At 42.2% G+C, this 25,785-nt stretch overlaps 1 protein-coding gene across 2 annotated transcripts in view; it reads left to right on the top strand.

The window, feature by feature from the left end:
• The first annotated feature begins 10,953 nt into the window (after nt 1-10,953).
• LOC111862345 (synaptic vesicle glycoprotein 2C) overlaps nt 10,954-25,785 on the top strand; it is a 45,486-nt gene continuing 30,654 nt past the window's right edge. Inside the window, exons 1-2 of one of the 2 annotated variants that reach the window (XM_023847654.2) lie at nt 10,954-11,039; nt 12,664-12,773. The gene's annotated coding sequence lies outside the window, so the exon portion shown is untranslated. Of the gene's footprint in view, nt 11,040-12,663; nt 12,774-25,374; nt 25,423-25,785 lie in introns of those variants that run through there. The other variant, XM_023847655.2, reaches the window with a different exon arrangement.

Below are 25,785 nucleotides of genomic sequence, written 5' to 3'. Positions count from 1 at the left end.
CAAAACACGTTACTATATATATATATATACCAGACTGCGGTCTCACAAAGGTAGAGAACCACTGTTACAAGCTACCTTTGTGTATTATTCAAATTCACAAGAATCAGCAGTGTATAAGCTTTTGACAGGGAGTTCCATTTTCTAACGGAGTAAAAAACACGAAAAACCGAACACGTTGGCTCTAGCAGCGACGCTCTAGGTTGTATTCGGAAGGTGCCCAGTTCGAATCTCGATCAAGTATTTTCGTGTTTGCCTCATTTTTCCGAGAAAGTGTCAAGTTAGTACCTTAAATTAGTTTGCTACTGTTTCTTCTTATGTTCTGTCTTGTTCATTAATCACTAATTATCACATCATTCGACACTATAATTTGAGTTACTGAATGAAATGTTAAATATGTCGAAAGTAAATAAACAAATTACGTCGAACTTCACAAAATATTACTGCTTAACTAAAATAAGTCTCTTCGCACCCGATACCTAAAGAGAAACTCCGTGGCCTATAGTCCGTAAGCGAACTATGACGACCGTCGATTGTCGGCGAAGTCAGTGCCAACTTTAGCGGATAGAGGGTATCACGTGGTCAGCGCAACGGATCCCCACGGCCGTAAATCTCGATTTTCTAGACCGGGCCCGCTATTTCATTGAAATAGTTCCTCAATTATCCTCACGAGGCTGAGTAGACCCCGTTCCAAACCCACTACTTCTCAGAAAATCAGGTAGCGTCGGGAATCGAGCCCGGACCTCTGGACCTATAGCCAGGAACTCTGACCTCTAGACCACAGAGGCAGTCCTTCATACCAGATACCAATCATTTTAAATAATATTCAACAAATTGCTTATTGAAGTCGATAATTTGGGAGCATTATTTCCATAAACATGTGGAAAAAATATCAGTATTTGAACCTAAGATAGGTGGAACCATAACCGTTAATTATCACAACCCTAGACGCAGTATAAACTTCGACTATGCTACATATGTGGGCACACAAACAAATAACTATAGGCCTACCCAGTGTTTTCAGCTTTTAGCAAAACCAGGCAAAATAGAGAGGGTATGGACGTAATTTCGGTGAACTGGATAACGAACTTTCTGATTACAGGCGGTAAATTTCTTGACTGGCTGTAAGACTGACTTCTTTGGGGGAGGGGGGGGAGAGAATTTGCTGATTGGTGTTTGTTTCTTTGTTGACTAGTCAGCCAGTTAGTTTGTAAACGGACATGACTCTTATAATAAAACAAAGGATTGTACGGAAATCTAAATCCATTTATTTCGGTATCATTGATTTCATGTCATGATATTAATTTGGGATTTTTTCTCTGAAGTTGGGGGAACTATGCTACAAGTCGGAAGGTCGCGGGTTCATATACCGAGGGAGTCATTGGATTTTTTCAACTGACCTAATCCTTCCGGCCCCACTATGGCCCTGGGGTTCACTCAGCCTCTAACAGAAATGAGTACCAGGAATTAAATAAAGTAAAGCGCGGCCGGCGCGTAAGGCTGACAAGCTTATAGCCATCTTTGAGCCGATTGTCTAGATAATGTGGGACCCTCAACGTCTCACAACCCTATGGGCCTTCATGGCCTGTTACAGGGATAGCTTTAATTTTTTACTTTTTCTCTGGAGTTAATTGTTTCATAAAAATAACTCTAAGGCAGGTATCAGTGTCTGCTTTTTATCGATGTGCGTCATAATTTATATAACAATTTCTTGTGTTATTGGGGTACTATGATTCAAGGGTTCGATTCCCGATGAGGTGGATTTTTTTTAATCTACCCAATTCTTCCAGCCGCACTATGGCTCTGGAGTTGACTCAGCCTCTAACAGAAATGAGTACCAGGAATCTTCCTGGGGGTAAAGGGCTGACAACGTCACCGCCATCTGTGATCCGATTGTCTAGACGATATGGGAGCCTCGGAGTCCCACAACCCTATGGACCTTCACGGCCTGGTACAGAGTAGCTTCACCTTCTTCACTTTTTTCCTTGTGGTACTTGTATCCGGAAGATCAAGGCGTAGGTGGGTGGACAATATTAGAATGGATCTTAGAGAGATAGAATGGGATGGGATGGACTGGACTGATCTGGCTCAAGATATGGACCAGTGGAGGGCTCTTGTGAACACGGTAATAAACCTTCGGCTTCCATAAAATGCTGGGAAATTCTTGGGTAGCTGCAGAATTGGCGGCTCCTCCAGAAGGGTTCAGCTCCATGAGTAAGTAAGTACGTAAGTAAGTAAATAAGTAAGTAAGGTACTTGTAATGGCCGCGCCATAGCTCAAGCGGTTAGTCGCTGCCTTTCCACTGCGGCGGCCCGGGTTCCATCCCGGGTCTGGTCAAGTGGGATTTGTAGTGGACAAAGTGGCAGTGGGACAGGTTTTCTCGGAGTACTTCGGTTTCCCCTGCCAATCTTCATTCCACCAATTGCTCCGCAGTCACCCTCACCTATCATCTGGGGCTGGAAAAGTAGGCCAAAAGCGGCCGCAGTGCAAGGGACTTAGTCCCACCACATTAGCAATAAAAAAAAATAATACAGTCCAGTTAATGATAGACCCGTGGAGAATTCCCAGGTTTAGGTATCAGTGTGCCGCCAGACCCTTAAAACGGAAGAATTGATTCTTATAGAGAAGTAGAGGGTCGCCTTATATTCGCCATTACACGGTATTATTACGTGCAGAGTCGTACGCAAGTTCTCTAAATCACACTTAATAGAGCGCCATCGCTGATTAACACACTTTCCAGTCACCACTGCACACGCATTAGGATTGTCCGTCTTCACTAGTCGTCTCCTGGCAACGATTCTCAACACAGAAACTGGCACTTCTAATCACTATGAAGTCTTCGTGGTTTCTCGTCTTCAATCACACTGGAACTAAAAATTCCTCTGAACTCACTCCTCCAGCTTACGACTGACTCGTAACTGCCCCTGAACTAATTCTATCATTCTCTCGGTCAAAGTCAAAGTAATAGTTACTTTACGACTGGCGGTTCTCCGCCAATCAGTTCGTCTTGGCGTCAAGCCCTTGAGACCCACGACCAGGGATTTTTGTCCCCCAACTGAATCCTTGCGGTATTAGTTCTTATATCCTTATTAGTCTGTTATGAATATACTTGGCCTTTCGTCAAGTTGTCATTTCGCACATATAGCATGTTAGTGAAACATTCTTGCTTTTGCACTACGCACAAGTCCTCTGTCAGTACAGCCTTTGCAAAGCAGGTTATGCCTATCTTACATATCTTATGCTACAACGGCAGCCTAGTCACTTGAACGGTCGTAAGTTCGTTGCATAGCCGCCGCACGGATCACACAGAAAACACAGTTCTATTGTAAGAACCGTTGCTTAACCTAGCAACTTGTCACAGAGAATCCCGTTCCTACTGTTGCTCGGCGCCAGCGACATAGAAAACAGATTCATCTATTGTCGGCGTAACCTAGCAACGGACTGTTTACCAAGAATCGGTCTTGCGGGAACTTGTTTATCAACACGTTGCCTAGCAATAGGTGTACATGATTTTGTCGATATTTAATATTGTTATGCGTACCCACTTCTTCTGTAGAGGTCAGGTCCGTTGGTCCTATGACCCCACGTTGAATGTATTCCTTGAGACACCACACTTAAAACTAAAATTCTCGAGGCGCTGTCATTTGAATGCAGCTGAAACCTGTGGTAGGAAACTGCTCGGATGAAAATTTGGGCTTGAATTTAAAAGCCTCGGGCACGAAAAGAAGTAAACAACATGGAAGGTCAAGGTACAGAATTTAATTTTCTGTGCCCATCAAACTGATTTGTGGTCATAACCATGCTTATTCAAGGTCAAGGTCCGTTTCGCTTGTAAGAGATAGCTAAGCGGATAATCCACTCGTAATCCACGTCAGTATCATTGTACAGAACGGAACATTAAAGGAAAATGCGTCTCTACCGTTATGAAAAACATAAGAAGCAACTAATGATTTTAAACCGGTCTTTCAAATATGGCAAAAGGCAAAGTTGTCCCTGTGTTTAATTAAGCACTATGTCATGATAACGCATGTGACACTGCAGTTATAGCGCCACCATTCTTATACCCGGTAATGGATGTGCGTGGTCGGCTTGACGCCCTGGACAGGAGGCTGGACGGGCTCCAGAGCCGTTCTGGATGCTGTGGTTCCTCGCTCGCGAATCTGCAGCCATCTGCTCACGCTGATTCCTCGCTCGCGGATATTTCTACCCCGATACGTTCCTCCGAAACGTCGGTTCACACAAGATCTACACGGCGTCACGACAGCATTCTTCAGAGTTACCGCCGTGAAAACTTCAAATCTTACAAGTTTTGATTTGTTACTTTCTTTCCCAAATATCTGAACCGTGCCACATTTTCAAAACATCTGTAAGAAGTCATAACGCCTGTTTTGAGTCATATATTATTTATTTGCTGTTTATTTAATGACGCTATTAGTAACTCAAGACTATATAGAGTCGAACAGCAGGACGTGTAGTAAGTTAATTCGTCGGATGGAATATGTTTGTAGGTTTCCTTTTACATCCAGTTAAAGGCGAGAAAATGGCTTCAAGTATAAAGCGTTAACATAAATAATTCATGGCCTTAGTTCTTAATGGTTCTGTCTCAAGTTGTCATTATTTTTCAGGCTGTAAATGCATGTATTTCCTCGGGGCACAAGGGCTATATATCTAAGATTGTACAGAGTAAAATCAAAATATAAATTGGAAAGAAACAATTTTCTTTTGTTCTTTCTCTTATTTTCAACTATCTGTCTATGGCTCTACAGCTCTTGTGGACCTTGGCCGCTCTTTCAGTTCCTAATCAATACACAGTCGATAGGACTCCTTGGGCAGGTGATCAGCCCGCCGCAAGGCCACTACCTATACACAGAACAACACAAATCCAGAATAAACGCATACGGACATCCATGCTTCCAATGTGATTCGAACCCACGATCCCAATGTTCAAGCAGGCAAAGACAGTTCATGCCTTAGACCGCGCGGCCTCGCCATAGCTCAAGCGGTTAGTCGCTGGCTTCCCACCGCGGCGGCTCGGGCTCGATCCCGGGTCTGGTCAAGTGGGATTTGTGGTGGACAAAGTGGCGCTGGAGCAGGTTTTCTCCTAGTACTTCGGTTTCCCCTGCCAATCTTCATTCCACCAATTGCTCCACAAGCACCCTCACCTATCATCTGGGGCTGGTACAATAGGCCAGAAGTGGCCGCAGTACATGGGACTTAGTCCCACCCCACTAACAATAAAAAAAATAGCCCGCGAGGCCTCTGTGATCGACGTTTTCAAATATACATATTTCAAACATTGTATGTTTTTCTTTTCTCTGCCACAAAACAGTTAGGAACTTAAACACCCTGGTGATATCAAGCGACGAAATACTGAAAAGTGGCCATAATTTTAAGACATCACCGTTTACGACAAGAGAGAGCCCGGAGATGGCGCATTTACGAAAGAGTTTTGCACCTAATGGAGGAGAGGACTAATTAGAAGGTGCTGTTAAATTGTTCTGACATACCTTTCTTTACAGAGAGAGAAATCGTTCGAAGAAAAAGAGTCAAAACGATTCAGAAAGCTTAACGGTTCGGCTCAGCACAAGAGCGTTTGTAGTAGGGCCTGTTTATAGAAACGGGGCCGCTACGGCCGTACACATGTCTCCCATATTCACAGTATCACGTGAAATGTATCACCGGTAAGCCATGTGGGCTCATTCCCTGGAAGTATATTTCTCCTGCCCTGAGAATTCTGAGAGGGGTGCGTGAGATGTGATGTCGGATGGAAATATGTCTTCAGAAATAAATACATGCTCCAGATCAGCAGACAAGCCCGGGGAACGATCCACGCATAATCATATGTAGTTCCATCAGGAGCATAAGTCGTCTACAAGTTTTTTTTCTTTCCATTTGTCTCGGTCCGCCGCTAAATCCATCAGCTACCCGAACTTCTTCCAGCTCCTCTCAAAGTGGATCTTCTCTGTTTCTGGGTCACTCCCTTCCACTGAAGCGCGACCTTTGATGGCTGTTCATCATCCTTCCTCATGTATGGCCAATCCATCTAAATTTTCGTTTCCTTACCACCATATTTCGTTTACCGTAGTTGGTTGAGGCATTATGCTGCAAGCCGGAAAGTCGCGGGGTCGAATCCCGATGAGGTGGGTTTTTTTCAATTTACCTAATACTTCCAGCCGCACTATGGCCCTGGGGTCGACTCAGCCTCTAACATAAATGAGTACCAGGAATGAGTTTGGAATATTCTTGGGGGTAAAGGGCGGCCGGCATGTTAGGCTGACAACCTTACCGCCATCTCTGAGCCGATTGCCTAGAAAATGTGGGAACCTCAACGTCTAACTGTCTGTTACAGGGATACCTTTATTTTACTTACCTCCATATTTGTACCAGTTTTGCCAGATAACTGTCAGAGCTCTCTGTTTGAAAACAATTTTCTTGTACCCAACCAGGTCTCAGAACTATATAAAAGCGCAGATTTAACACAAGCTTTGAAAACTTTTATTTTTTTTTATCTCTGTTCGTAAGGGTTGACTGTCCAGACGTTTTGCAGATTGGCAAAAACTCCTTGTGCCTTTTGGATTCTCCTGCTGACGTCTAGTATGGCGCCTCCATTTTCAGATACTGTACTTCTAAATAGTAGAAATTTGTTACTCGTTTTATCTCTATATACTCTATTGTTATTGACCTATCTGTTGTAGTGTTTGCTCTTATTTCTTCTGTCTGCGCATACTTAATCATCTGTGTAGCCTTTCTTGACTCTACACAAAGCAGTCAGTTCTGATTGCATATGGTCATATTTATTTCAAAGAAGACATGCGTTATCAGCATAGTCAGGGTCTCCCAGTGAGTTCATTTCCACTTAATTCGTCTCATTTTGTCATTCAAGATCCTGACCAGGACTAGTAGGAATAGTAGAGGAGACAGGAGACAGGAGACAGCCTTCCCTAACACCAGAATACGCCAATACTAAATTGAAATTATAGCAGTGAAGGTTCGTGATTTTTTTTTATGCTAGTGGGGTGGGACTAAGGCCCTTGTACCAGCCCCAGATGATACGTGAGGGTGATTGTGGAGCAACTGGTGGAATGAAGATTGGCAGGGGAAACCGAAGTACTCGGAGAAAACCTGCCCCAGCGCCACTTTGTCCACCACAAATCCCACTTGACCAGACCCGGGATCGAACCCGGGCCGCTGCGGTGGGAAGCCAGCGACTAACCGCTTGAGCTATGGCGTGACCCTTCGTGAATTTGTTATTTATATGCATCGTTGTTGAGAACGATAATCTCTGAAAATGCTTTCCTCAGAATGAAGCGTTCTGAAACTAGATTGACGGCATGTACCAGCGTCTGACTGATTTCCAGCCCTCATCTCACTTAGTGGAATGAACAGCTGTGACGCCATTAGAAAACACTTCCTGTCATATGTTTACTTAACTTTTGAGCGCTGTTTTATGTATTACTCCTCGAAAAAAAAAAAAAGTATTTCATTCTTAATCATCCTATTGCATAATTTCAGTAGTTGATTTCACAGCCCCTCGTCAACTACATGCATACTTTAAGGAATTGTGACACATATGCTACTGTAAAATGATAAATGTCGGTAATTTTTAGACAGCTACAAACCAACCAACCAACCGCTCTCTAGCAACCTATAACACTGATAAAAGACGATATCCCTCCGACGACATAAACTCGATAGTGTTTTCGGAAAGACTGCCTCTGTGGTCTAGTGGTCAGACTTCCTGGCTACAGATCCAGAGGTCCCGGGTTCGATTTCCGGCGCTACCAGATTTTCTGAGAAGTAGTGGGTCTCGAACGGGGTCCACTCAGCATTGTGAGGATAATTGAGGAGCTAGTTCAAGGAAATAGCGCCTCCGGTCTAGAAAACCGACATTATCGGCCGTGGGGATCCGTTGCGCTAATCACGCTACTCCTCCTATCAGCAAAAGTTGGTAACTTCGCCGACAGTCGACGGTCGCTCGGTTGGTATAATTCGCCTGCGGACTACAGGCCACGGAGTTTGTTTTTCTGTTTTTTTTTGTGAACTACACGAAATGGACTTGGATTATTACATGATGTTCATAACCAACCACCATCCACAAAAACCACACAAATCTACATCATAATAAAAATCAACAACCTTCATAATATGATATAACCCCTCAACACCAAAACAAGACTCCGTACTCACAGACACAATCCACACAGCAATTCAAGAAACAACAGAATGCTAGAAACGCAAAATATCTGTTTAATACATAAAGGAGTTCTAATGAATTTTAACCAGATTCAGAAACAACTTAAACCCAGCTTAATAATATTGTAGAACAAAGAACTAAAAATGCATTGCAACAAACGATTTATAAAATTCATCTGATGATGACCTTATAAGTCCAAACACATTGTGAAAGCAATAGTGCTACAACGTAGCACAACACCGGTCCCATAAGACTACAAGAAGTTGCACCTCAAGTACTGCCCCTGTCAATTAAATGAATTTAAACATCCAGTTGTCTCATTTCAGGATCTGTAAGGAACTAGGTACGTGGTATCGTCACGTAAGTCTGACAGAGACGAAATATGAATCTGTCTAAAGCACTGGCGGTACAGTTCATCCTGAAAAAATAAAAAAATTAACCAACTGCACTTTCTTTCTTGAAGTACCTGTACCGATTCTTACCGCCTGCGCGCGAACGCATGTCCGTTTTTTCTGTCGAAGTGCGAAAGAATAATTTCGGTTCTTTGAGGAAAAAAGTAAGTGAAAATCAGTTTCTAGGTTTGAACAAGAACTGTACAGGGAGTCAGGGGAACTTTGGAGATTTTAGTATAACTGGCATCTACAAAAATATACGGTAAAAAGTCTCGCGCCAATTATCCATATATTTAACCTCATTTTAAATAAGTGCTTTGAATCCAGAATGACAGTTCAGACAGTCAAAACTTTCTGGGTCCTCATTCACATATTTCACAAGCTTTCTCTACCTCTAGGAGTCAACCATGGCTGATATTCAAGATGACTAAGCTTTAAAATTTAGAATTTTGTTTTACCAATATCGTGAAATTTGTCTGACTAATACATGTATTTCTCAATATGAGTACGCACATAGTACAACGATGTATATCGGTGTTTACACGATATACATTTTAAACTACGTAATTGTAAAGTAAAAGTAAGTAAGTAAAGGTATCCCTGTAACAGGACGGGGAGGCCCGTAGGGTTGTGAGATGTTGAGGTTCCCACATTTTCTAGACAATCGGGTCATAGATGACGGTAAAGTTGTCAGCCTTACGCGCCGGCCGCCCTTTACCCCCATGAATATTCCCGGTACTCATTTCTGTTAGAGGCTGAGTCGACCCCAGGGCCATAGTGCGGCTGGAAGGATTAGGTAAATTGAAAAAATTCAACCATCGGGATTCGATCCCGCGACTTTCGGCTTGTAGCCCAGTGCCTGAACCAACTACGGTACCGCGTGGCCCACTATGTAATTGCACGCTATTTGAAGTCGGTATTTTTTTCTCCAGAGAGAAATAAATTGGAAGCATTTTAAGCAAGTAAAGTTTAGAGGGGCCGGTCACGGTAGCCGAGCGGTCTAAGGCATGCACTGTCTTCGCTCGCTCGGAAGCCGGGATCGTGGGTTCGAATCCCACTCAGGGCATGGATGTTTTTGTGCGTTTTTCTGTGTTTGTGTACAGGTAGAGGCCTTGCGACGAGCTGATCACTCGCCCAAGGAGTCCTACCGAAAGTGTATGATCTAATAAAACCGGAGTGAAACGGAGAGTTTCATGGAGGTAGGCCTAGGCCCAAATGAGAACTGTAGCGCCACAGGAAAAAGAAGTTTATAGGAAACTCGTTATAAGATGAAAAATGTTAATCTTGGACATAAAATACTTTTAGAGCTGTGCCTATATATGTATATAATTATCACTTGATAATCACCGAATATGAAGTACCAAAACTGGGGCTCTATATAAATAGTTAATGTTCAAAGAACGGTATAAGTCTCAGATTAGTAAAACGCAGTTGGCAGTAGCATATCCTATTTTCACTAATTAATTGTTTTCTATTCAAGAAGAAGGTATCCATGCACACTACAAGCAGAAAGGAAATGAAAAAACCTTCCTATGACATTTTGGTCTATGCTTATATCAATTTTAGAGCAGTGTAACAAGATACGCCGGTCACGGTAGCCGAGTGATTTGAGGAATGTACTGTCTTCGCTCGTTCGGTAGCCGGGATCATGAGTTCGAATCACACTCATGGTATGGATGTTTGGTGTATGTATGCTTTTATTCTGTGTGTTTTGTCCTGTGCTTAGGTAGAGGCCTTGCGATGAGCTGATCACTCTTCAAGGAGTTCTACCGTCTGTAAAGGTGATCATGAAACTGAGAAATTAGCCCTATGCTCCAAAGTGGGAGCGAGAAGAAAGAAAACAACAAGATACAACTAAACTGATAACCATGCAGGCGATTTCAACTATGCTAGAACTCGTTCAAAGGATAAATGCACTGTTGTCCGCGAGCAGACTCACCGTATGTCCTGGAACTTTTGTGACGTTCACACCGCCGATGCAGGGACGCGAATGTGATAGCCGAACAAGTTGTTCCCGTTTAACACTAGCTATGGATGTGGGTGGGGCTTCAGTGACCACGGCTCTTCCACGAACGTTATTCCATTTTCGTCTTCATTATGATTCACGATTACACTCAATCACTGCGAAGACGCATGCAGAGTTCTGCATGTCTGTTAGATTCCAAGCGACAGCAGTATGTTCGCTTGTAACACTAATCATCATTCGTTGTAAAATAAGACTGGCGACATTTTGAACTGCAAGTTTATCAACGGAACATATGCTGATAGTGTCAATCTAAATGACTTATGAGAAGAATGTGTTGAGAATATCTGGACGTCAGAGGAATTGATGGGATCGTAGGTTACTTAAATATGTATCAGCTGCAGAAGTTATTTAGCGTGGAATAGAATTACTGGTTTATCGTATTCGGTGCACTTGAATGGACTGAAAAGGAAGTGGTTACAGCCTGATTAAGGTATTATCCCGCAGTGCTCTGGTACATTGATGAAAGACGAAAAAATCATCAGTTAGGATAATCATTGACCTGGCAGATATTCGAACCGGACAGCTAGCGAATACAAATGGGAAGCGTTTTCACTTGGACCATTTCGCTAGGTTAGATGGAGAGAACTGGGTACATTAATTAGAATATTTGTAATTTGTCTTCGTCACGAAACTCATGAGGGCCATCGGATTTATGGGCATAGAGTGGGCGAGACATTTGTAAACGCATAGGATATACGCAAACCAACTTTCTCGCAACTACTGAATAGAAGACACAATTTTGGAAGATAATATTAAAATAAATATTAAAGAAATTGGGTGTGAGAGTGGGAACTGCATTCATCTGAATGAAGACAGTGTTCGATGTCGGGCTGTTTTGAGCTCTGTAATGTTTCTTCGAGTTACTGAAGAGGAGGGAATTTGCTGGCTGGTGAAGTGATTATTCACTTCTCAGAAAATATTCTACTCCATGGAGTTAGTTAATTAAATGTTTTTTAATTGTCACTTTTAAGAACTATTTGGAAATATATTTCAGTAATTACCGACTGCAGTTAAAACTGTTTCAGACAAACGAAGTAAACATTTTTTGCTACATAATTCTCTTCATTGGACTCTTGTTACAGACATCCGCAGTCAAATATTAGTGTGGCCTTCACGAAATTTCGGGTTTGATGATAAGATGATGAGTCAGTGATATTTGTTATCCTTTTTGTTTCAACATCCTCAGATGATGTAGCTGGTAATTAAATTCGGAGATCCCGATAAATATTATTTCTGTAATACAGACATGAAAGTATGCAGTTCTCATAGAACTACAACACGTACATTTCATTGCCAATCTAAAGGCGAGCTTGTGCCCTGTTCCATCTCAGAATGGACTCTCCAGCTTTCTTCTGGAAAGTTCTACATTTATATATCCTACAGGTATATACAACATAAATATTTTGACTCTTCTGTTATATTGCATTCATAGGCAGAGATGTTAATGCCATTGTTTTTTATTTATATATTTTTTACATTAAAAATTCGCGATTGTTTGCGTACAGTCTTCATGACTGTAGAGACGATACCTAGGAACTGGTCATGGAAATATCTTATTTGCTGTTTCAGACAATTTTCTATCAGATTTATATTTTCCCCTTCTTGCTGCCACGTAGGAGCATAGGACTGATTTCTCGGTTTCATTGATCATTTTTACAGACGGTAGGTTTCCTTGGACGGGTGATCAGCTCGTCACAAGGCCTCTACTTAAACACAGGACAACACAAACACAGAATAAACGCATACACATACCAAACATCATTACTTTGTGTGGGATTCGAAGCCACGATCCCGGCTTCAGAGCGAGAGAAGACAGTTCATGCGTTAGACCGCTCGGCTACCGTGACCAGCATATTTACTTTACTTGCATTTAAATTATGGTTCTTACGTATCCTAACAATATAATTCAGCTAATGGAGTAAACAGGTTTTTGCATCCATTGTCTGTGTAGACTGTTTGCGCATTGCATCTGTGTGTGTGTATTCAAGGTGTTTTGCAAAACAGGGTTCTTTAACGTTGTTTACTTTTCTACACAATCTCCTCTGTTCATTTAGGTGCTGGAGACAATGTTGTGGGTGAGGCGACTATAAAGTACTATATAAATATGGATTTGGAGGCGCTGAAGAAACCACGAAATGCTGACTCACAAGAGCACATCCAGAAGGTACGTACTTTCTCTGGCTTCTCCAGTGCCAAGCAGACTCGTAGAGCGATAAGGCGGTGTGGTTGAGATATAATTATGCTTGTTCACTGACCGCATAGTGCTGCGTATTATTTCCCAAGCCAAATCTATGTTGTCCTGCATAGCATAGTCTGGGTGGCCTTTGTTATATATACCAGGCTATTGCTCAGTTAACTGCACAAAAAGAAAATTGGCAGCTTCATCAGCCTTTCATGCCATCTCAAGAAATAATTGAATCACTGAAGCGCGTTATAAAACAACTGACACCAGGAAACCACGCAGAAACGCAAGTGTTAGAAGACTGGCATGTTCTGTTGCCTGGGATTTGAGTTTCTCAGTCTTTCCGAGAGTTGCTCTGTCGTTTCCTCAATTTGCGATGCTCCATTCAGTAACATATGTTCAACTCAGGCTGACAACAGTTCTCGGAAACTGCGGTTGCATTGCAGTTGCCAGATTCCTTGTCGTGCCCTAGTTCTCCATCTCGCTAACAGGCTAATTGCTAAACGATATAGTGATTTTCTGTAGACTGTTCTTTCTAAACTACTACAAATAAACTTTGTAGTTTTAGTCCGCAAGCGAACTATACCGACCGAGCGACTGCCGCTTGTCGACGAAGTTAGTGCCAACTTTATCGGATAGAGGGTGTCGCGTGGTCAGCGCAACGAATCCCCACGGCTGTTAATTTCCTTGAAATAGCTCCTCAATTATCCCCACGAGGCTGAGTGGATCCCCTTCCAGACCCACTACTTTTCACAAAATCTTGTAGCACCCGGGAATCGAACCCTGGACCTCTGGATCTGTAGCCAGGAACTCTGACCACTAGACCACAGAAGCGATCTATGGCCCTTTATATGCTTCGGGCAGTGAGGTAGAAGTTGTGGATTTAGTACGACGGAACTACGGCGTGTTATGAAGACCTTCAGGCAGTGATTAAACACGACATATAAAGCAAGGTGGTTTGAATATGGAGGGCCCATTGCATGGCCTCGTTGGTCGCTGGGTCTAACTAAAATAGGATTTTTCCTTAAGAGATACCTAAAGAAGCACTTCCAGGAGCCATGGCAGCAGTCGATGAAAGCATGTTTGGCGTGTTTGAGAGACTGCTGCGTGACACACTGACAAAGGCCGCTTCTATTGTCCATTGTACCTACGAGGTGCCTATGGGTTAATCATTCCATAATTTACCCCGTTTTAGAGTGACGTGTATGATTTATTGGAAGACTGATAAGTATTCTGTTTATGATTCAATAAAATATTAAGATTTCTCCTGAAGATAATTGTTGCTTCTCGCTTTAAATTTATTCTCTTCGTGAGGTCTCAGTATTTATTCTTTAAGCAGTTTACAGCGTTTTTATCAATTACAGTGATTATGTAAAATGGAATAATGTTTGGACTCAGGGTAAGGGGCAAGCGATAGCGTTGTTGGTTAAGGCACTTATGTTATAATACGGGAAGTCACGGTTTCGAGTCCCGATGAGGTGGATTTTTTCAATCGACCTAATCCTTCCAGCCGCATTATTGCTCTGGGTTCGACTCAGCTTCTAAGAGAAATAAGTACCAGGAATTTTCTTTGGGAGTAAAGGGCGGCCGGAGCGTAGGGCTTTACAACTTTACCGCCATCTGTGAGCCGATTGTCGAGAGAAAATTTGGAAGCGTCGACGTCTCACAACCCTGTGGGCCTCCACGGCCTATTACAGGGATAATTTTTTTTATTCGGACTCGAGGTACACATAATGTTTGTGATGTGTTATGTACAAATAGCGCCACTCTACACATTCAAATTCCCAACATGGACTTGCTGATACACTCAGAATTTTTCTTTTAACCTAATCTGAGCAAAGAAGCGAGAGTACATTCCCCAAGTATTTTGAAAAAAAAAAAGGTAAATTAAGCCTTGATTGGAGAGTGGTCACTATATGCACCACTTGCTTCACCACAATGAACTCTGCACTTCAACAACAGAGTATATTTGTTTCTTGTGAATCACAGAATAAACAGAGGCTATTTCCCGAAACTGAACTCTCCGACCGATGTGTAAAGGAAACACATTGTGTTTCCTGTAAAGTGAGAATTGGACTTGTAAATATTGTTTAGGCGAAGTTCATGTTTGAAATGGTCAACAAAAGTTCAGTTAACTGAAAGACAAGCCCAGCCTTACTCATGAGTGGTAACGCGTTTGACTTACATTCGGTTTGAATTCCGACGTGAATAAGATAGCCCACTGAGGTTTGTCTTGAATTTCCTCAGTTCTTCTAGGGGCGTGATCTTAAAATAGTGCTATTTAAAAGCCTCTAAACCCACCAATACTTTTAAAATAGATCACGACAATTTTCTACCCAGTATTTCAAGTTCGCCATGCGCAATCCTTTTGTTATATCGTTATACGATAAATAAAAACTCCAGTCGATGTAGCATCGCTAATAGACAACTAACGCATCATGGTTAAATACTGTTTGAACATTTAGTTCAAGCATTATTTATCAACCATGCAATAACAACTTACATATATTTATTATACATTATAACGGGACTTCTTAAACTGCCTACATCGAGGGAATTGTGAGAAGAATGACATAAGAAACGGGAAAATCTCAAGAAGTTCTGGCGTAGCGAAGATTCATCTGAGTCTAGAACCCAGGCCCGTTTAAATGGAAGCTTATTCGATAGCCACATGTGGACCCTGTCACTGATACCACGTTTTATTTTTTGCATCTACATCTGTGTGCCAGTTGCAGCACGTATCTTGCCTTAAGTGCACTTTTTGTGAAAATGCACTTTTATTTTCAAAACTATCCTCTTGCGTTTGTGTGTTCATGCCGTGATTGTCACGTGATATTTTCCCCAGATGTTCACGCAGTTTATTCTGTGAGGCACTCACACTTTCCAGAAGTCGACGCAGTAATTTCTGTAGTTTCAACTACTGTTACTTCTGACTTAATAAATTTCAACAGGTCATACCGCTCTGATCTTTATATTATTATTGAGAAGGCCTGCTGTTCCACTTTGCTGTTATATTAGGTCCGTGTTAGGAATATCAGATACAATAATCAGAAACTAGAAGTATTATATAGAGCTGTTTATTCTAAGGTTACGAATCTTTTTTATTTTTAAAAAAGGAAAGAAGGCACATTCTACTTATCTTCAGGTCTACGCGCTTCTGTTAGCCTGTAGCGTAGGCGGCTGAGGCACTATGCTGCAAACATGAAGGTCGCGGGTTTGGTTCCGGATGGGGAAATTGGATTTTTCAAATGACCTAATCCTTCCAGCCGCACTATGTGTCCGGGACACCCTCTACCCGCAAAAGTTGGCATTAACTTCGCCGAAAGCGGCCGTCGCTTGGCCGGTATAGTTCGCTTGCGGACTACAGGCCACGGATCTGTTTTGTTTTCTGTAATTGTGATGAAGCTTTGAGAAAGTTGAATCGTTTTTAGTTTAGGGGGGCGGGTTTCTTTTCTCCTGGGGAGGTACTTAGACCCATGCTACTCCTAGTCTCCAGATTCGACATGTAGAATAAATATGACTCACGAATTATCAGTCGGACAAAAGTCTGATATTCCTGTTCTAGACTACTTCCAGTTCGTACTTATAGAAATTATGTGATATATTCTTCTGCCTTGTATCTTTATTCCTGTTGCTCCCACTTGGAGCATAGGGCATCAGTAAAACACTTCGTTTCACTTCAGTTTCTTAATCTTAGACAGTCGGTAGGACTCATTTGACGGGGGATCAACCCGTCCCATAGCCGCTACTTACACACAAACGCGGAATATACACAAACACTCCTTGAGTGGGAGTCGAACCCACGATCCCAGTGTTCGAGGGAGCGAAAATATTTCATGCGCCAGACAGGACGGCCACTGTGATCGGCTGTGTTGTAGTCCATGTTCCTTATTTACGAGGAAAGAGAGATTTACATTATTATCATGTTTGTTAGTGTCTCCTGTAATAATTTTTAAGGAAGTGACGGATTCCATTGAGATTCGTGGAATCTCGTGCGCTTGTTAGCATTTCGCCTCTACAGTTTTTTATTACTTTTCATACATAATTCCAACATAATAGCTCTATTAACTTACGAGGTACGAGCCGCACTAGGGCAATTGGCTGTAAGGTCCTACAATTTTATATGCATCAAGGTCTTCAACACATATGCAAATTATGTTCACGTCACATATTTTTTAATGTAAACCAACCAAAGGGCGGTGGCATAAATCGTGTTACTAAGCTGTCTGCAGCCACCTGATCACGCTGATTACTCGCCCGCGGATTTTTCTACCCTGAAGATGGAAGCGATACATTCCTCCGAAATTTCGGTTCACACAAGATCTGCACGGTGTCACATTCCCGAAGACGGCATTTTTCATACTGAATTTTTATGGGGATATATCATACAAAGAAATGAATATTTTATTTCGAACAAATATTTAACAATTTTTATGTGGCGATGAAACGAAATTTTCAGGTTACGTTGGGAGAATGTACTTATTAGGCAGAATCTGGACTAGTCAAAGATAATTCACAGAAATGTATCATCACATTTTCGTTCTCTTCAAAGCAGCCGGTTTTGTTTTTGTTCACATTCACACCATTTCCCAAACTGCTGGACTCCCATATTTGTATCTTTGACAGGTTATGGGAAAGCTTAGAATGGCCATGCGTTACCTCAGATTTTCAATTAAAGGCATACAAAATAAAATACAGAGTGAATCGTATAGAACCGGCCCGATGAATATGCAAATAATTCCGCAGGTGATGCATATAACCACTCACAATTACGACATAATAATCCGTGGGCCGTGCTGAGTCGAATGGTGTGCGCATGATCCGGCAAGTGACAGCCCTTATGCTGCAAGGTCAAGGACAATGCCGAAACGTGTCTGCAGTGGGCAGGCAACAGTCATGGAGTACACTGTTGAACAGCGAGTGTTTCTAACGTTTACTTGAAAACGGCGGGCACTTTCAACACCTGCTCTGAACACGGCACACAATCCAATATAAGATATGTGTAAATTACTTTAATATCTGTATGGTATATTTTATATTACAGCTCATTTCGTCGGGCCGGTTCTATATGAATCACCCTGTAGATCTGCCTCTAATTATAGCAAGGCAGTCGTCTGGCTGAAGGAACCATTTCGTTTAATATTCAACTTTTTGCCTTGGTTGTTAAATATATTTGGTTCTTGTCTGACTGCTTTTGTTTTCTGTCAAAGTCTGTCCCCCTGTAAACCCCAGGGGCCTTTAATAACTTCAGCTGCCTCACTTCGGCGTTCATATTATTTGATTAGGGTCCAGCTCTCTGGTGCATAAGGCCCTGTGGCTGCAGCCATTACGCTGTAAAATCTACAGTGTCTGCTGTTGATCAATCAACTAGCGCTCCTTTAACCGCATTACACACGTATTGTAAATTATTTAATTTCTTGTTAAAATCAATTAATTGGTTAAAATCTGTTCCGAGTCCCAAGTTTTTAAAGGTAGTTTCTTCGTTTATTGACGCTGGCCGCGGTTTATATCGAAATTCCAGAACATTTCTCTTCGTAGCTCGTATTTCTGCTAGAAAACTAAGTATATGTTACTGTCTCGTCACCAAAATGCAGGGCAAAATCATGATATAAAGATAGGAAACAGGTGTTTTGAAAATGTGGCACAGTTCAGATATTTGGGGAACAACGATAACAGATCGAAACCTGATTCAGGAGGAAATTAAGAGGCGATTGAACTCGGGTAATGCTTACTATCATTCAGTCCAAAACCTTTTGTCTTCTCGTCTCCTGTCCAAAAACATAAAAATTAGAATATACAAAACTATAATTTTGCTTGTGGTTCTGTGAAACTTTGTCTCTGACATTAAGGGAGGAACATAGACTGAGGGTGTTTGAGAACAGGGTGCTGAGGAGAATATTTGGACCGAAGAGGGATGAAGTGACAGGAGGTTGGAGAAAACTGCATAATGAGGAGCAGGGCATGTAGCACGAATGGGGGACACGAGGAATGCGTATAGGATATTTGTGGGAAAGTCAGAAGGAAAGAGACCACAGAGAAGACCAAGGCGTAGGTGGGTGGACAATATTAGAATGGATCTTAGAGAGATAGGATGGGATGGTATGGATTGGATAGATCTGGCTCAGGATAGGGACCAGTGGAGGGCTCTTGTGAACACGGTAATGAACCTTCGGGTTTCATAAAATGCTGATAAATTCTTGAGTAGCTGCAGAATTGGCGGCTCCTCCAGAAGGGCTCAGCTCCATGAGTAAGTAAGTAAGTAAGCTCGTATTTCTGCTGGATAGCATTGTATAAATTGTAAATATAAGCTGGGTACAAAATATTAATTTATCTTGTGATTAGTGGCACGAGACTGGTGAGTATGATCGTATAAAAGGAAGGCGTTAGTCATGGGTTGTTTTGTTACATCAGGCGACTCCCAAAGTCTCCAAGACATTCCAGGCGTTTTTCCTCACATCACGTGATATTCTCATGGCCTCTTATAATGAAATATTTTCCCACATATAGTCAAAATGACTTCAGAGTGAAAACAGATCTTTTGAATTTGTCCAGCATGTTGCATCTGTCCCGGGTAAGGGTGGGAGTAGATTTTGAGTGGTATATTTCACGCATGGAATGAGCATGTGATGTTCTAACACGCTGGATTGTCTACACCATGTAGTGCAATAAAACATTATTATTTTGCTGAAGCCGATTTTTTTCAACAGTGGGATTGCATCTGCAATAAATGAACAAGCAAGCCCGTGGGCATGCAACAGAGCAAAGCGTTTGAAAATTTGCGTGCTGCGACCTCTTCAGACTTGCTCCTTGGCGCAGTGCGCACATGGTGACTATATTTCCCCTCTTCACTCGAAAGCGGGAAGCAGCATGTGCTTTGTCCGTGGTCACTTGTTTGAGTCAGCGGGCCGCGTCACAGGCTTGTCGCAACGCTGAACTTGTTTTCATTTCTCACTCTGGATGTATGCTTCTTCTGGGAGCTATAAAGTTACTAAATTTTCTTGCCATTCGCTAGAACGACAAATAGTAGCCGTGAAAAACACAATTTTGATAAGACAGAAGATGTCATGAAGTAATGAAAATGGGAAGCTCTAAAGAAACTGGCATTTTCTTGGAGCTGTATCGTTCGTACTCTTGAATACAAGATATTGTCATTTGCCCCGGATTAAAATCTCCATGCAGAGACCGGCTATCATGACTCATTTCTTTTGTTTTTCCTTATTTCCTCCAGGCAAATTCCATATCCTCTCCAGTTCTTTATCACAATTCCACAAATCGGTGTTAACATAACCTGAGCTACTGACATCGTCTTTAAGTAGGCAACAAAGAAAATTACTTGAATAAACGAATAAATAAACGTTGTAATGAGACCGACCGACCGAGCGACCGCCGTTTCTCAGCGAAGTTAGTGCCAACTTTAGCGGATAGAAAGTGTCGCGTGGTCAGCGCAGCGAATCCCCACGGCAGTTAATCTCGATATAGTTCGCTTGCGGACTAAAACCAAGGAGTCTTTTTTTTTTTGCTTTGTAATGAGACCATCAAGCGGGCTAAGACAGCGGTAACTCAAAATCAAGCGGAGGAAATACAATTAAAGATCAAAATAAAACAAACACATATAACATTTCTGTTCCCCCGCATAAAAGGCGTCTGTCTTTCATCTGGTTCGAATTCTGGTCTCACGCCGAGTACGATGACTGGGACGGCGTTACGTAAGATAACCTTTGGTAATCGGAGGTCATTTATGCGTTATAAAGAATTCTTTCATCAGCAAATGCACACAGTATACAAATGCATAATACCTATTTAAAGATTAAACTAGGAATATATGTAGAATGTGATTATACAGTATAACATGTTTTTTCTTCCAACTCAGGTACGTATAGACAAACAAAATCATGTTGTACATTATTTGAAGTACAAGTCACAAGTCAGAAATTTTTATTGCATGTAGACAACGGGACGGATTCTGATCTATGCAAATTACCAGTTCATTTTCGCAGCATTTCAATGCTGTACTTTTCTTCAGTCGGTCCTCTGGTGATCGTCATATTTCTGTCTAGAGCTCTGCAGTCTTTATTTGACCTTGGCCGCTTTTTCAGTCCTTAATCCTATACAAAATCGGTAGGACTCCTTATACGAGGGATCAGACCGTCGCAAGGCCGATACCTACACACAGGACAACACAAAAACAGAATAAAAGCACAGAGACATCCATGCCTTGATTGGGAGTCGAACCCAATTCAAAATATTTAATCTATGGGTTAACAATTTTTCACTGTACAGGATTATTGTTGAATATTACCAAACTACCCGCAGACCGCGAGTTGAGAATACATCTATAAAGCGAACTGGTTATTTGGGAAAACTGGTTAGAATACGTCATACTATATTCCAAGTGTAAGCCTATGAATTCGTGAAGGAAATCATAGTCGCAAATAGAGCATTTCAATATCTGAACATTATACACAGAAGTACTGCGTTAACCCTTGCCTCAACTTACATGTTTGCTAAGATATAATTGGAGCATTTGAACTTTGGGACTCACAGAATATGCACTACATGCATTTACATTGAACTTGTGATTTTATAAGAAGCACGCTTCTGGAATTGGAAGTTCTCTGCGAATGTATGAGGGGTAAGACTTCTCGACCCTTGCACCGCGACCTACAGTGGTCTATTGTGCTTCGGAAGTTCTCTAAGTCGGTTATTTAACGACGCTGTTTATATCGAGACTATGTAGCGTTGGTATAGAATGATTAATGGATGTGAGGCAGTTGACGCAATGAGAATTGGAAGGGGAAACTGAAGTACTCGGAGGAACCCTGCTCCAGTTCCACTTTGGCTACCACAAATCTCACATGACCTGGCCCCTTATCAAAACGAATGTTGCCACAGAATTTACGTGTGTGTCAGTCATTATAAAGGTACAGTTGAAAAACATCTATTTAAACTTTCAGTTCTGTCTCAACCATGCAGTCTGTTGCAGGAATTTACTCATTCTATGATACGGCTGAGGGGTCTGAGTTCGAGTCCCGGTAAGGGTAAGATTTTTCTCTCTGCGTCGTCTAGCCCGGCTCTGGGGCTCACCCAGTCTCCCATCGAATGGGTGCCGGGGCTCTTTAAAGCGGCCGAGGTGTGAAGCTGGCCACTTACATCCAACTAGTGATGAGGTCAGGAATACGTGGATCTATACATCAACTACCCCATATGTTTTCGTGGCGTTGTGTTTAATTAATTAAGCACAGGGACAACTTGACTTTAAAGTACCACAGAGACAGGTCTATTATAGTACTGTTTCATGGGGGTAAAGGGCGGCCGGCGCGTAGGGCTCACAATCTTGCCGCCATCTATGAGCCAATTGTCTAGAAAATGGCAAATAGCTTCCACCTCCCGAATGGAGCTTATCGTGCCCATTTTTTTCTAATTCGCTTAGTGGTGGGTGGAGTCCAACTGGGTCCATTCGGCACGGTGGTCACTGATTGGCCTATTGTAGCCTGCCCCTGGGTGATTATGATGATGGAGAATTTGGTGGAATGAAGATTGCTAGGGGAAACCGAAGTACTCGGAGAAAATCCGCCCCAGCGTCACTTTGTCCACCACAAATCCCACTTGACCAGACCCGGGATCGAACTCAGGCCGCCTTGGTATGAAGCCAGCGACTAACCGCATGAGCTATGGCGCGCCCTTATCGTGCCTTAGTATTGTTTTGTGCAATACTCTGGTAGGAAGGCAGACTTGCAGAACACTGTGCCTAGTCCCACCCTTTCGCAAAACGGCATTAAATTAACAAAAAATGAACTGCCTTATCCTACATATTCATTCATTTTACTTGTGAAGTTCGTAGTTCATCGCACCCATCTTCTACAATAAGAGATAAGCCGAAGATTGTCCAGTTGAGAATGAGTGTATTCTGGGTGTATATCTGTTCCGCAATACGCAGTGTGATGACTGATAAGCAGGTAGGGTTTAATGCATAATGTCAAGAGTTACTGGATACAAGGGGCACGCGGTAGCGTAGTTGGTTGAGGGGCTATGGTACAAGCCGGAAGGTCGCGGGTTCAAGTCCCGATTAGGCATTGGATTTTTTTTCAATTTACCTAATCCTTCCAACCGTACTATAGCCCTGGGGTTGACTCAGCCTCTAACAGAAATGAGTACCAGGAATTAATTAAATAATTTTCTTGGGAGTAAAGCGCGGCCGGCGCGTAAGGCTGACAACCTTACCGCCATCTTTGAGCCGATTGTCTAGACATCTCAGAACCCTATGAGCCTTCATAGCCTGGTATAGGAATAGCTTTACTTTACTTGCTTTTTACTTACTGAATAGAACACGTATTATTCCTCCTTCTTGTTACATTGCCAGTATCTGAGCTTGAATTAAGGGACCCATACACGTACGAGTCTGGCTCGCGAGTCCGGCTCGGCGAGGATCCGGGCTCGGATTAATTTCACCACACATGGACGAGTTTGGCTCATTGAAACCCGAGCCGAGTCGGACTCGCGAGCCAGACTCGAACGTGTATGGGCCCGCTAAGGCATGAACCGTCTTCGCCCGCTCGAACACGGGAATCGTGGGTTCGAATCCCATTCGAGTCATGGATGTCTTCGTGCGTTTTTCTATGTTCTATGTATAGGTAGTGGCCTTGCGACGGGCTTGTGCCCCATCCGAGGAGTCCTACTGACTGTGTGTAGATTAAGAAACTGAAAAAGCGGCCAAGGTTTACAAAGGCTGTAGAGCCATAGACAGATAGTGAATATTGTTTGATAGCCATGTATTTTAATCATTTTTGTCCCTGGTAAAATACTAACATGAAGTTTCTAAACCTTTCAAAAATATTGCGCACGGATATGTTAATTCCTTATAGAGTAAATTTCTTCCACATAATATTAGAAATACCCTAATTTCTTCACTCACCGGAATCACATTGCGTCTACGCTACAGAAATGAACCGGTTACTGCTGGTTAGGGAAACAATCGCTGCTTATTTTAAGGACTATAGGACACATACAAATACGTTCTGCGGGCAGAAGTTAGAACTCTATTGTGCTAAAGTAGGTTGTGCTTATACACTTACAACCTCTGAGCTTTAAAGGGTTAAAGGACGAGTGACTTGGAACGTGAAATGATCTATGCAGTATTTATGTCAGACCTGTTCTGCAGTTTTGTATTCATATACTGTCAGTAACATTCCTTATGTAAAAGATTGTTGCTAAGAACAAATTCGTTTTCTTACCTGGACAACAGTCCGCAGTTTATAACACGTCCGTCACTAACGTTAAGTAGAAAGGCTGCTTGCGGAATAAACACGATGTCTCAGTGTTTCTTTAATCCCATATTCATGCTGAGTTCCCAAATATATCCTAACGCCTGTAGCATTTGGTCCGTATATTTTTGTTATTGGAGGACTGCCATGTTGACGTCATTGCGTGATGGCTACTGAATCGAAGTCCAAGATTGCAGTTGACTCGCCGCTACATGCTTTGTCTCGGTCATTATTCTGACTATAATAATGCACACAAAACAGAAGTAACCTAAGCACACGTGACAAACAATTGTTTGTGCCAGGAGATCATCAGAGATTTTTTTGTAATGATTGTGTTCAAGGTTATGTGTGATGGTGTGTCTAAATACGTAGGCCTATTATATATATTGTATATAAATTCCTGAATGCAGATCTGAATGATTACCATTTCAGCGAGATTTCTTGGGACATTCAAGTTTTTTGTTTTGTTTTGTTTTTTTGTTTTTTTTTTTGTTTTCATTTTATGCGAGTTAAGCTTTAAGTGGTTTTCCACCTTTCGTCAATAACGACTAGAGTTTCGGTTTTATCCAGAAGCCATGGTTTACGTAAGGCAAAGTCACGGAAATGATGTTCAGTATGAAGGTTGCAAAGGAAACTAGAAACCTGTCAGTTCTAGCAGGATATATGTGACTTTGCCACCGCGTATTCGATAACACACTGATAGTCTGTCGGTTATCCAACAAATGAACAGACTTGTAATAAGTTACGCCCGCGAATTAGTAGTAAGTAAAAAGTAAAGCTATCCCTGTAACAAGTCATGGAGCCCCATAGGGTTGTGAGACGTCGAGGCTCCCACATTTTCTAGACAATCAGCTCAAAGATGGCGGTAAAGTTGTCAGCCTTACGCGCCGGCCGCGCTTTACTCCCCAGGAAAATTATTTAATTAATTCCTGGTACTCATTTCTGTTAAAGGCTGAGTAAACCCCTGGGCCTATTGCGGCTGGTAGGATGACCTCATCGGGACTTGAACCCGCAACCTTCCGGCTTGTAGGATAGTCCCTCAACGAACTACGCTACGGCGTGCCTCTTGCGTGTTAGTAGTAGCCGTACTGTTCTGAGGGAGCAGAAACTACGCTAATCGCTTGAAGGACGAATGTACAAACTGTTATCGGAATCCATTTGTAAATGCACATTAAACACACTCTAAAACGAGGCTGTATGTTTATACGTCTAATAAAGAAACAACAACAGATAATTCTAGACCTTTAGTGTTTAAAGGTTATGCTGATATAAGTGGCGAAAATATTTTTATCGCTCGGTTTTGAAAGACTGTCCGAAGTTTGTGTAATTACTGTGCAGAAGTGCCTGCATCTCTTTCTGAGCACAAAGATGTACGTAAATAAGCGTGCATTGTATTTTAAGATAATGTTTAAACATTACAACGGATTCTATGGATTGGAGCAGTGAACCTCAAATTTTTTGCATCTTGCAAAGTACAAATTCACATGACTTCTAATGACGTAACATTCCTTTCAGATTATCTTGAAAATTGGTAATTTTGCTCAAAAACAAAGCTGGGACAGACACACATGCATATAGACAATCAGATAACGTGGTGTAAGATTTGAGGTTCTCATGGCGGCGATTATGAACAATGCCGTCTTCTGGGATGTGGCGCCTTGTAGATCTTGTGTGAACCGACGCTTCCGAGGAACGTATCGCCACCATCTTCAGGGTAGAAAAATCATCGAGCT

Source organism: Cryptotermes secundus, unplaced genomic scaffold, assembly GCF_002891405.2.
Source record: "Cryptotermes secundus unplaced genomic scaffold, Csec_1.0 scaffold408, whole genome shotgun sequence".
In the NCBI taxonomy this organism is placed as follows: domain Eukaryota; kingdom Metazoa; phylum Arthropoda; class Insecta; order Blattodea; family Kalotermitidae; genus Cryptotermes; species Cryptotermes secundus.
The sequence above is the reverse complement of the archived record's forward strand: the minus strand, read 5'-3'. Positions and strand labels throughout refer to the sequence as shown.